The sequence below is a fragment of the Mastigoproctus giganteus genome, chromosome 3 (genome assembly GCF_048544385.1).
Source record: "Mastigoproctus giganteus isolate SK-2022 chromosome 3, ASM4854438v1, whole genome shotgun sequence".
Taxonomy (NCBI): domain Eukaryota; kingdom Metazoa; phylum Arthropoda; class Arachnida; order Uropygi; family Thelyphonidae; genus Mastigoproctus; species Mastigoproctus giganteus.
The window spans coordinates 50,764,193-50,777,684 of NC_143577.1; the positions used below are offsets into that span (position 1 = coordinate 50,764,193).

Genomic DNA, 13,492 nt, shown 5'->3' on the forward strand with positions numbered 1-13,492 from the left:
AATGGAAAATATAAATGATTATGTAATATATTTGTTAGTGATGTGTGTGTGTTCTTTCTTTGTAACCAGGGATATGTGTTACATATACTGATAAATAACTGCAAAGTGATTTTTGCAGTAATTTATTTTATTAATATATATATATATATATATATTCGGATAAGTAAAAAATGTCCAGCCACAGTTAAAAGAATTTCATTTTTATATACAAGGCATCTTAATTAAGTACATTAATTAAGATTCACCTAATGGAGGATGGAGCTCAGAAACCCAATCAGAGTTGAAAATTTCTAATCATTATGGGTCATCAAAATGATACTATGGCCATAGAAAGTTTCTTTTCCATGGGAACAAAATTATGCAACTACTATATTTCCTTCCCTTTCTTGTTGTAATGACTAGCTCCACTTTTGCTGCATGCAAGAGATTTGAATAAGCAATAAGATACACTGAGTTGTGACCACTCCATCCGTAATGGACTATGCTGCTTAGCTCCTTCAGAGAGTTCTATCACATGCCTTTATACCTTGTGTGTGATCTTTCCTTATAGCTTTTAGGTTTGTGGAGCTTGCACACTTATCATAGAAGTGTACTTTTAATAGTCTGTCCTGTGTCGGATTATCGATCTGCTTCATCCCTCTTCCAGATTTTATTTTCAATATTTTCAGTCTCATATTTCCTTTTAAGAATTCTTGATACTGAAGACTGATTACAGTCAATCTTTTTTTTTTGGAAATATATCGATTAGAAAATCCCTCCCTATCAAGAACAATAATTATGCTTAATAAGTACACTAATTATTCCTTGGAGGCAACTGCTTGGTTGTCTTATCATTGAACAGAAACTGATGGCACATGCTAGCAGGTATATGCATTTATACGCATCTACCTGCAGATGATGATCCAAAAACATGTATTTATTACACAGTCTGCAAACAAGAGGCATTCAGCATGTACAGTAGCATGCTAATATTACCAGATGTTCAAAATTAGGGAAATAAGTTTTCATCATCTTGTGATATTAATTGAAACTTTGCATTACTCCCTAAAACTTTAAGGGGATAATACAATTTTTGTGACTGTATGTGCACACACACACACACACACACACACACACACACACACACACACACACACACACACACACACACACACACACACACAGTGATCCGCTGAATTGTGGCCACCACATCTGTAATGGATTATGCTGCATAGTTCATTACAAATGTGGTAATTTGCATCTGGTTGTGCAAGTCAAAGTGATAAATTAGTAGGTACAGGGTGTAATAAAGATGTCACAGAGTTTCAAAAGGGTATGATTGTGGGAGCTCATGTGTTGGGTGCTTCCATATTGGAAACAGTATATGTTGTTGGTTGCTCATGCCCCTGCGGTGGTGTAAAACTACCTCCTGTGAACAGAATTGTAAAGGATTATGCAGGGTGGATGTTCCTGGTGAGTGAGTGAGTGAGTGGTGCAGCTCGTTATAAGGGCTTAGTGGCCAGTAACCGTGTGACAGTTGACATCGCAATACAGTATGGGCAAATGGAAGAACAATATCCAAAATGATGAAGCACTGCACACTCAGACGTATGGGATTCCACAGCAGATGACTCAAGAGACACCCTTTCTTCACTGTTGATCATCATCAGCAGTGAATGCTGTAGTGGCAACAACATGCTGGTTGGATACTGGAAGACTGGAAATGAGCATGCTGTTCAGAGAGTCCAAATACCTGGTGCAACATGCTAGTGGACGTCTTTGTGTTTGGTGCAAGCAACATGAATCCATGACCCATCGTGCATGGTGCCCACTATCCAGGCAGGCATTGGTGGTTGCTTAATAGGTCACATTTTGTGCTTGAAAGAATTAGGACTCCTGGTGCATATTCAACAGTGGAGTATTATGCAGCAGTGAAGTAATAGTGTAGCACACTTTATGCAACAGTAAAGTAACACTGTGACACTCTTTGGCCTTGCACAGTTTCATATTATATAATAGACTTAATAATAGATAATACATTTCATATTATATTATATACAACATATTATATATTGTATATGGTATAGTTACGTATCTTGTTTGATTTGTAACTATTTAGTTGTAAATAGTTCCTCTCATTTTGTTTATACAAATTACTAATCATGTCTGGAAATTCCAGTGAAGATAACCCTTATGAGCTCATTCAAGACCAAGAATTGCTGTCAGCCATATTTGATGTAACAGATGACAAAAGGGATGAAACTAATGAAGACATATTTTCACAGATCGAAGAGTTAACTGAAATTGAGATTTTTACTGGAAAAAGCATACCAAGAACTCCTGTGAAGGGAAAGTCATCCAGGCAGGTCATCCACACAAGGGACTCATATGTAAAAATGCTCTAAAAAGAATACTAAAAGTGAGGTAAAAGTCAGTGAACCATGACTAAGAAGGATAAAGTGAGTGTCTTCTCAAAATGGAAAGAACATTGGAGTTTGAAATAAAATAAGATGTAAAGATGATAGTATAATTGAAAAATCAGAGCATGAAGGTTTTGAGCATGTAAAAGAAATAAGAAGTCAATTGATAAATTACTTATTTGATGAACAGTAAAGTTCCAGTGGCAGCTATGAGAACTATTATGGAACTATGGGATGTGTTAGAAACAAAAGCAATGGATGTCTATACTAAGAACTTATTATTAAAGAATAGACTAGAAAAAAGAGAGCAGTTGACTTCTGATATGACTTGTAGTAAAGGATACGAGTGCTTCTGATAGCAGTCCACCAAAAGTTATGATAATAAAAGCTACAAGTAATAAATATAAATCTAGTGGGGTGCAAAGTTAAGACAGAAATTTTAAAATCAGTGAGGTGTGAAAGTTAAAATTATTCATACAATTAGAAATAAAGGAGTACTTGTTGAGGTTGAAAATGATGATGACATTTCCTGGATTAGGAAATGTTCTAAAATATCGGAGTTAGGTTTGTTATACTTAGTTCCAAGGAAAATAATGTCAAAAGTAGTAATCTACAATGTAGAGAAAGACTTACAACAAGAGGACTTTTTGAGGTAGTTATTGCTAAGAATTTTAAGGACAGTAACTTAACAGAACAAGAAATTAAAGGTGTGCAGATTGAGTTGATAAAGAAACCTAAATATGTTAATAAGGCCAACTGGATTTTAGAAGTTAAACTTTTAGTTTGAAAAGTTTGTAAAAGCAGGGAACAGTTGTATATTAATTGGTTATCTTATAAATTTAAAGAAATCTTTAGTGTGATGCAATGTTATGTGTTTGAATTTTGGCCATGTAGTTAAGTATTGTAGAGGTGATGCCATTTATGGTTACTGTGCTAGTGTCAGTCATTCATATAAGGATTGTAAAGATAAAAATGGAAATCCAAATTGTCATAATTGTAAAAGTAAGAAAAGTACTGCAGATCATACTGCTGTGGATTGGAATTAACCCAAGTATGTTAAGGCCTTGGAAATTTAAAAAAGAAAAATAAATTGTCTAGAAATTTAAAAATAATTCAGTTGAATGCAAAGGGCTAAGAATGTTGCGCTGCAATTAATGTATATAGTTCCTGTATAAACTAAGATGATTATTTTTCACGAAGCATGGAACTACGCTTAAGATTCACTATTGAACAGGTCGGTGCCTTTGCACCAAGTTTTGTTCATTGTCTTGGACAGTTCACTACAAACAAAATATGGCACTGACCTGTTCAATAATGGTTCCTGTATGTATAATATATGGTTCCTGTTCTGTTGCAGGAACCATAAAAAAGGTAAAAGGTAAACTGCAGCCATTATCAACTCACTGAAGGATGGAAGCCTCCTCAGTGACTCATGCTGAGGGAAATGGACCATAATCTGCAATGCTGGTCCAGTGCAGGTTGACTGCTAAATAGAGCTGATTGACCAATCGGCTCTATTTAGCAGTCGGGCTTGAACCCCAGTCTACTCAGAGCATGAGCTAGTGCACTCCCGTTCCTGACCACTTGGCTTCAGAGGCCATGGGAAATCAGGTTAGAGGCTATCCACAAAAATATAGAGTGATAAGTGAAGGAGTGCCACCAAAAACAACAATAATTATAAGAAATGAAGAATTGGTTGTTACAAAGGTTATAAATTTATGTAATGATTGTATTTTCTGTTGTCAAGTCATTGATTGGTTTGGCATTACAGTAAACCCCCGCTATTCGCGGTATCTGTATTTGCGGTTTCGCGATCGCCGATTTAATATAAAATGAAACCTAAAAAAAAATGTGAATTTTAAAGCACCGTGAATATTTTCCGCCATAAAAAAACATGGGCGTGTGGCTAAAAGGATCTTTCCCGGTCAAAACAGCGCTCAGTGGGTGGAGGGAGAGGGGTGACAAAATCGCAAGCATGGACGTTTCTCGCTAATCCTTGTTCAGTACGTGTTATGAGCTTGTGATGGAAGGTTTCGTCGTTTGCTTTTAATTTATGTGTTTATAAATTGAATAAATTTATCAATTTATCAATTTATAAATTGATATGCTTACAAAAATGATAAATCTACTGTTTTGCAGTGTAAAACAGACTTTTTCGAGTGTGTTAAGAAGAAAGTGACTTTATTGTGGACAAATTCTTTCTAACCCGTACAAAAATATGGCTACGAATAACAAGGGAAATGTGAAAAGATCAAAGAAGGTGATGACATTAGCGAATAAAATTGAGTTATTAGACAAAATTTCTAATGGTGAAAGTGTCTCCTCAGTGGCAAAACATTATAAAATCAATGAGTCAACGGTACGATCAATCAAAAAATTGGAAGAAAAAATCTGCCATAGTGTCCGTGAACACACGCTAATTGCTTCAAAAATTTGCTCTGTAACTCGTGATGTTAAATTAGAAAAAACGGAAAAAGCTTTAAATCTGTGGATAGAAGACCGAACTCAAAATAAAATTCCGTTAAGTTCACTCATCATTCGTGAAAAGGCAAAATTCCTTTATCAACACTTTAGCGAAACTTGTGATAGCACTAGCGGGATAAGTTTTTTTGCTAGCAAAGGCACTGGTTTGAAAGATTTGTTTGAAATTTCTAATAAATATTACATTTAATATTAAATTGTTTCTTATTTTCATTTCGATGCCATATGCTTGCATTTGACTATGTATTGTCTATATACATAGCCATATTATGAAGGTACATATAATACATACATAGACCAAATTTTAGACTAGTTTTTCTTATATATTCCATACTTTGGAACGGAACCCCTTTATTACTATGGGAGCCATAACTCAGTATTCGTGTTTTCGGTATTCGCGACATTTCTCAGGAACGTAACCCCCGTGAATAGCGGGGGTTTACTGTATATATTTTATAATATTATATTGTCAGTATGCTGATGAAATGGAACCCTATGTACAATATTTATAGAAACTTGTGAAGTGTTGCAATTACAATGTTGCAGAATGCAACATTGTAATTGCCATAGATTCCAATTCCAATTCCCCTTTCTGGGATTAACAGAGCTCTGATGATAGAAGAATAATTCTGGAAGAGTTTCTCTCTCTGCTCCTAGCTTTTATTTCTATGAAAGGCTATGGATTAGCCAATTAATGATTCTTAGTTATGAAAAGGAAAATATGTCCTTAGAAAACCAATATGGTTTTAAAAAAAGGAATAATACTGAGGATGCTATTTACAGGGTAAAGCGTTGTGTTGAAGAATATTCAGGGCAGTACGTTTTAGGAATCTTTGTAGATTTTAAAGGTGCATTTGACATGCTCCAATGGGGAGGCATCTTTGCTTGTATTCAGTGTTTAAAAGTTATTTTTCGAACAGAAGTACAGTTATTAAAACTAGATATGCTGAGATAACTCATATAGTAAGCAGAGGATATCCTGAAGGCTTGGTGATTGGTACCTTCACATGGAACAGTAATGGATGACTTTTTAAAAATGACAATATCCTAATGTTGAATTTATAGCTTATGCTGATTATCTGGCTGTCTTGGTCTGTGGAAATTCAAGGTCTGAAATAGAGTTATGTGCCAATGAAATATTAAGAAAGTTAATAGACTGGAGTAGGATGTATAAACTTGAAATATCTTATAGGAAAACAGTCCTTATGTTGCTAAAAGGATGACTGAGTATGAATAGGAATTCAATAGTTAGATCACAGGGAATCTCCCTGCATTTACCTGGAAGAGCACGTTCTTTATTGAGCATTTTAAGTTTCTTAAAAATGAGTTACGATCATTGTATGCTAAACTCGGAAGAATTATAAGAGTTGAGAGGTATAAAGGGAGGATCAATAAATCTTTTATATGATTGCTTATTTATCCCCATAGTCACATATGCTTCTGGAGCTTGGCTGCATAGAGTAGATAAGAGTATTATTCAGAAACATCTAAATAAAGTGCAGAGATTTGCTCTTCTAGGTACAACTCAAGCTTGGGACAGGATCAACAGAAGCACTACAGGTGCTTGCATATTTAATGAAGAAAAATATATCTGTAACTGTATTAAGAATAACATCTTGTCCTGATACAAGCAGATTGTACACAAGAAATGATTTAAAAGTAGAGAAGAAAAGGATATTAACTTAATTATATGCTTTATTGCCACAGAGATTAAGAGTAGGCAAACCTATATCTTTTTCCTAGAGGAGATATTATTGATGTAAAGAAAAGGCCATGTCTCCAGTTTGGTATGTGTACAGCTTCCTTATTAACTGGACATGAACTGGCATTAAGATTATGTTAATTAGGCCTTATAGATAGTACTAGATGTACCTGTGGAGAGAAAGAGACATCAAAACATATGATACTTGATTGTCCTGAGTATGCTGACTTAAGATTACAACAATTATCAATCGGAAGTGGATCATGACCAAAGGTCGCGGGTTCAAATCCTGCCTCGGGCTTGAATCAGAGTAAAATGCAAAAATTTTGGGAGGTGCATTATGGCCACAGAAGCCGATGCACCAACAACTAACAAAAAAAAAAGTTGATCATGAATGGTTGATGTTTGTTGATAAAAGATATTTTGCATATTTTAATAATTTCCTTCATAATGTTTTCAAGTGGAGAATATTATTAAGAAGTAGATAGTAGATCCCTGCCTCTCAGGGATGGAAACTAAAATCTCAAGGCTCAATCTTCTGTTTGATCTTGATTAAGATGTAATTGAGTTAATTTTTCATTTAATTATTTATTTATTTATTTTATTTTAATGGCGGTTAACTTCTTTTGGCCTAACAAAGTTTTGAGACATCCATCCACGGATGGACTTTGGTTTGGGGAATAGCTGTCAAAGGCACTTTAAATGGAATGTAACACACTTTATGCAACAGTAAAGTAATGGTGCAACACACATGCAGTAATTTAATACCTCAGTATGTTGGCAGAACCTGTGGAATTCTATATGTGGACATCGAAGTAAGAACACTGATATTTCACAGAGGTGCACTTAAATGTCATCTATGGTCATAGCTGCCAACTTTTTTTGAGTTTTGAAAAGCTGGTGATTAGGTATTTGTAGGCAAGAAAAAACAGATTTTTTGGAAAAAGCAGGAGGTTTTTTAAAGTCCACAATTACTAGAAATTCACTGACAAAATGCACATTTTCTATTAAAATAGTCATAGGTTGTTTAGATTGTTTGTACTGCAAAATAGATTGTTTAGCAGTTCAGCTTGCTTTTAAACATAAGCTTACCTAATATTTTTATATCTGTGGATTTCTTCTTGGATTGTCATGTGGATGTCAACTGATTATGATTGCTTCAAGAAAGATGTTTAGTAGACTTTGCACCTCTTCAGAAGTGTTCACTCAAAGTTTTGTTTATAACAATGGCACTGTTGTTCAAACTTGACTGTCAAGAGAAATTCCAAATTGTGTTAGAAAAAAAGAAGAGCCTAATTCAGTTTTTTTTTTCACCTGTTGGATATTCTCTGACTTTCAGCATTACAATGGGGAATTATTAAAGTGATAAGAACAACTTGAGATTACTTGTAATATTTCATAATTCCTTGTGCATTTGTCAGTTCCTCAATTAAAGACCACTGCGTGTCAATTCTTTTTTATTTCATAATAGTGTCTTATAGGATTTCACACTGAAACTGACAGAACTGATCTGCAAAATACCTATTTCTTTACTTTTAATGATATTGAGAACTGGAAACTTTTTTTTTTGGTGAAATTGATTCATTTAAATTTGGTTCAGAAAAAATTTGTTCTCAGAATAGTGTTACTGGATGACAAATTGGTTCCCCAGATATGATTATATATGTTTTGGTCTTAGGAATTTATAATAGAAAGCCAGCTGGCCACCAAACTACTCTGAAGTTTACCGGATTTATTCAGTCATACAGCTTCTGCTGTGGGTGTATTAAATATTTGAAGTTTTGGGATTGTATCAGCATACAAATCACCTTGATGGTACACTGGTGTGCAAAACTTAAGGACCATTCAGGTTTTCACCTATAGCTTCTCATAGGAGTGGCCTGGATATGGGAAAAGCATACCAAAGGAACTTTGTGAGGTACAGAAATGATGAAGGAAACAACACCAACACAACAACGGAAACAAAACAGTACAGAGGGACTTTATTCAAAAATGGCAACATAGCACTGGCTGCCATGATACAGATGCATCACTGCCAAAGATGGAACAAAAGGAAGAGGTGGTCCTCAGTAGGAGATATGGCTACCCCTAATGTCGATGCAGGCTTTACACCACCTGTCCATACTTAGAACAATGTTGTTGATATGTTCTTGTGGTAAAATCCTCCATTCCTCTGTCAGTGCCATCTTTGGCTGGTGAACATTTTCTGGTGGGTGTGGACTTGCCACTAGGCATCTCCCCAGAGCATCCCATGTGTGTTCGATGGGATTTAGATTGGAGGAACGGGCAGGCCAATCCATACGAACAATGTCCTCACTTTCCAAAAGCATATCAACAGCTGCAGTGCGATGGGGTGTGGTGTTATCATCCATAAACATGAAGTCGGGGCCAATGGCACCTCGGAACAGACATATATGGGTAAGAATTACCTCGGTATAGTAGCGTGCACCTGTTACAGTATCTAGAGTTGTGTATCCATCCATCTAACATAACGCCTGTTAAGTGTATCCATCCATCTAACATACGTCCATCTAACATAACGCCTCCCCAGATTAGAACAACTCGAACGCCATATCGATCCCTTTCAGTGATGTTTGCGGGGTGATGCTGTGTGCCAGCCTCTCACTAAATTAGCTGACATCCAGAATCGCTGCTGAGACTGAATTTACTCTCATCAGTAAAGAGTACCTTGCCCCATTGCACTGCTGTCCAGTCCTTGTGTTCGATGCACCACTGTAAATGGTGTCTCTGATGGGCAGGTGTTAAAGGGACACAGCGTACTGGCTGTCAGGCAAACAATCTACCTTTGTGCAGTCGCCTGGCCACAGTAAACCACAATGTCCTGTGAAGCTGATTTGCAGTGGATCCCGCTGTCTAGTGTCGGTCCCTCTTGGCCTGTAGGAGTATATAACAGTCATCATTGGGCGTTGTTTTCGTGGACGACCACCACGGGTCTTTCCGTCCTTCGAACAGCTATACCTGCCGTTCTGAAAGCCATCCATGCATGTGAGACGATGCTATGGGCAATACTGAACTCTGCAGCCACGCTCCCCGCACTTCAACCTTCCTCGAGCTTCCCAATTATTCGACCCCGGGTAAAGTCATCAAGATGTTGTCTACTGGCCATTTCGTTATCTGTAGCACTGTATGAAACCAATCGTACGTCTGTAACCGTTGTGCTCACCATTCGGTAATTTGCACATAATTGCTGAACTGATGCTTTTATCTGTTTATGTGAGCCCTTTCATCACGATTCAAATTTTTTCATGTGCATCAGCTTTCTATTGAACAGCCACAGTTATGCAAATCGCCACGGGCTGTTTCATTTGATTTTGTGGTTGTAACCCTTAAAAATAGTCTTGGTCCTTAAGTTTTGCACACCAGTGTATATATAACCTTGCACTACTGTTTTTTTACAATATGTATAAAACAGCTTATGTTAAAGTTTTACACTATGTCAACTTGTGTTAACATTAATGGCATATTTTTTCTGTACTGAGCTCTCATTAGTCTTTTTAATTGCAATTGACAAAGAAAGTGTCTCTTGCTAATTTATTGGAGGGTGTTTTGGCTTGAATTTCTAGACTCTGTTAGCAGTGCAAGTTAGTAATTGAAAACATGTAATATACTTTCATTGAAAATAAATCTTTAATATTAGTTTTTTAATAAACTTTAAGTTCTTTTATTAATCTTTATTGCTTTCTAAATTAAGAGAGGATAGCATCCTGGGACATAATGTGTGTGCTGCATTGGAAATGAAAACCTACAGAATAAAGTTTGCTGTTTTTTTTTGTTTTTTTTTAAAGGGCTAACTGAAACATTATGGCAGACAATTCTCAGATGTTTATCATGGCTGTATTCTGCAACAAAATTAAGAAACATATTGCAAAATTTTTTAAAAATTCCTATTTTAATGTAGTTTTACTATTGTTTGTGAAAATAAAAAGAGAAAAATGGAGTTTTTGTATAAAGACAGAGAAACTGTTTGGTATTAGCATTAGCAAAGGCATATGATGCAAGAAAGCATGCTTATATAGTATCAGCCAATAAAAAAAAAACAAAACACACACACCCTTCTCATTTCACCCATCCATTCGGTCCAAATGTTTGTCTAGTTCTGCCTTGAATCTATTTAAGCTATCAACTTCTACAATGACAGGTGGAAGTTTGTTCCAGGAATCAACCACTCGCTGGCTAAAGGCAAACTTCCGCACATCTACCCTACAACTGTCTTTCCTCAATTTGAATTTCTGCCCTCTCAGGAATAATTGTGAGCAAGAGGAAGCAAGAGCTCAGAATTATTCTGAGCAAGAGGAAGCTCTTGCTTCCTCTTGCTCATCCCATCAGCATTGAGCATGCTCAAACCATTCAAGGCTTTATACACCACAATCAGATCACCTTGCAGGTGCCTAGTCTCCAAACACTGTAATTTGCAAAACTTAAGCCTTTTTTCGTAAGAGCAATCCTTTGTTCCATTCACTAATCTTGATGCCTTCTCTGTACTCATTCCAACAGCTCTACATCCTTCTTAAAATGAGGCCTCCAGACCTCTATACAGTACTCAAGGTGTGGCCTGACCATTGCCTTATACAAGGGGATAATCACCTCCTAATCCCTGCTAGAAAAATTCCTGTATATCATTGACAAGACACCATGAGCTACTCTTGCAGAAAATTTAATATCTGCCTGCACAATTACCCCGAGGTCCTTTTCACTCTCTCACTGTCAGTGTAGTACCACACAGTTGATAAGTTACTCTGGGGTTACTACTTCCCACATGCAGTACTTTACATTTGTCAATGTTAAACTTCAATTGCCACTTCTCAGCCCACCTGCTCAACTTTTCTAGATCCTGTTGCACTCTGTCGTTAGTGTCATTAATAACCCTGCTGACTTTCATATCATCTGCAAACTTGGACATTAAGCTTGATATGCCATCATCAATATCATTAATAAATACAGAAAACAACAGTGGACCCAACACCAAACCTTGGGGGACTTCACTAATAACATCAGTCCACGAAGAGCAGCATCCATTGATTACCACTCTCTGTCTTCTCCCACTCAACCATTCCTTTATCCATAGCAGCAATTTGCTTCCAATGCCACACTGCTCCAATTTGTGCAGCAGTCTTCCATGTGCAATAGTATCAAAAGCCTTTCTAAGATCCAAATATATGATATCAAAATTATTCTTTGCATCCAGTTCCTTTTGACCATATCATAGTATCCAATCTAGTTGGTCAGACAAGACTTCCCCGTAACAAACCCATGCTTTGTCCGAGAGGAAGTAAGCAAACCCTTAGCCATAATTATGAGAGCTTCCTTGGACTCAGGGGAGGTACCCACAGACTGGAGATGTGCAAATGTGACCCCAATTCACAAAGGAGGATCAAAGGCTGACACAAGTAATTATAGACCTGTGAGTTTAACTTCTGTTCCAGGAAAATTAATGGAGGCACTAGTTAAAGAAGCACTGCAGGATCATTTAGACAAGACTTCAGTTATAGCTCGGACACAGCATGGTTTTGTTAAGGGGAAGTCTTGCCTGACCAATTTGATTGGATACTATGATGCAGTCACAAAGGAACTGGATGCAGGGAATAACTTTGATATTATATACTTGGATCTTAGAAAGGCTTTTGATACTGTTGCACATGGAAGACTGCTGCACAAATTGGAGCAGTGTGACATTGGAGGCAAATTGCTGCTGTGGATAAAGGGGTGGTGAGGGGGAGAAGACAGAGAGTGGTAATCAATGGACACTGCTCGTTGTGGACTAATGTTATTAGTGGAGTCCCTCAGGGCTCAGTGTTGGGTCCATTATTGTTTTCTGTATTCATAAATGAATACAGAAATGATGGTATATCAAGCTTAATGTCGAAGTTTGCAGACGATACAAAGGTAGGCAGGGTTGTCAAGGACACTACTGACACTATGCTGCTGCAACAGGATCTGGAAAGGTTGAGCAGATGGGCTGAGAGGTGGCAAATGAAGTTTAACATTGACAAATGTAAAGTACTACACATGGGAAACAGCAACCCCAGAGCAACGTATCAACTCTGTGGTACTACACTGACAGTGGTAGAGAATGAAAGGGACCTGGGGGTGGTTGTGCAGGCAGATATGAAGTTCTCTGAGCAGTGCAGATGGGCTGCAAGAGTAGCTCATGGTGTATTGTCAATGATATATAGGAATTTTTCTAGCAGGGATAAGGAGGTGATTATTCCCTTGTATAAGGCAATGGTCAGGCCACACCTAGAGTACTGTATACAGGTCTGGAGGCCTCATTTCAAGAAGGATGTAGAGCTGCTGGAACGAGTACAGAGAAGGGCAACAAGATTAGTGAATGGAACAAAGGGGTGCTCTTACGAAGAAAGGCTTAAGTTTTGCAAATTACAGTGTCTGGAGACTAGGCACCAGTGAGGTGATCTGATAGAGGTGTATAAAGCCTTGAATGGTTTGAGCATGCTCAATGCTGATGGGATTCTTCCTCTCGCTCAGAATAATCACCTGAGAATAGGTGATTATTCTGAGCGAGAATTATTCTCAGAATAATCACCGGCATAAATTCAAATTGAGGAAAGACAGATGTAGGATAGACGTGCGGAAATTTGCCTTTAGCCAGCAGGTGGTTGGTTGGTGGAACAGACTTCCATCCCTTGTCGTGGAAGTTGATAGCCTAAATAAGTTTAAGGCTCAGCTGGACAGGTATTTTATTTTGAATGAACAGAGGGGTGAAGTGGAAGTGGTTTTTTTTTTTTTTTTTTTGGCTAATGCTGCATAAGCTTGCTTTCTTGCATCAAATGCCTCTGCTAATGCTAATGCTATAACTGAAGTCTTGTCTAGATGATTCTGCAATGCTTCTTTAACCAGTGCCTCCATTAATTTCCCTGAAACAGAAGTTCCA

The 13,492-nt window shown here is 37.2% G+C and overlaps 1 protein-coding gene across 1 annotated transcript in view; it reads left to right on the top strand.

The window, feature by feature from the left end:
• Nucleotides 1-13,492, top strand: part of rt (Protein O-mannosyltransferase rt) — a 207,466-nt gene that overhangs the window by 165,513 nt on the left and 28,461 nt on the right. The gene's annotated exons all lie outside the window — the stretch shown is intronic.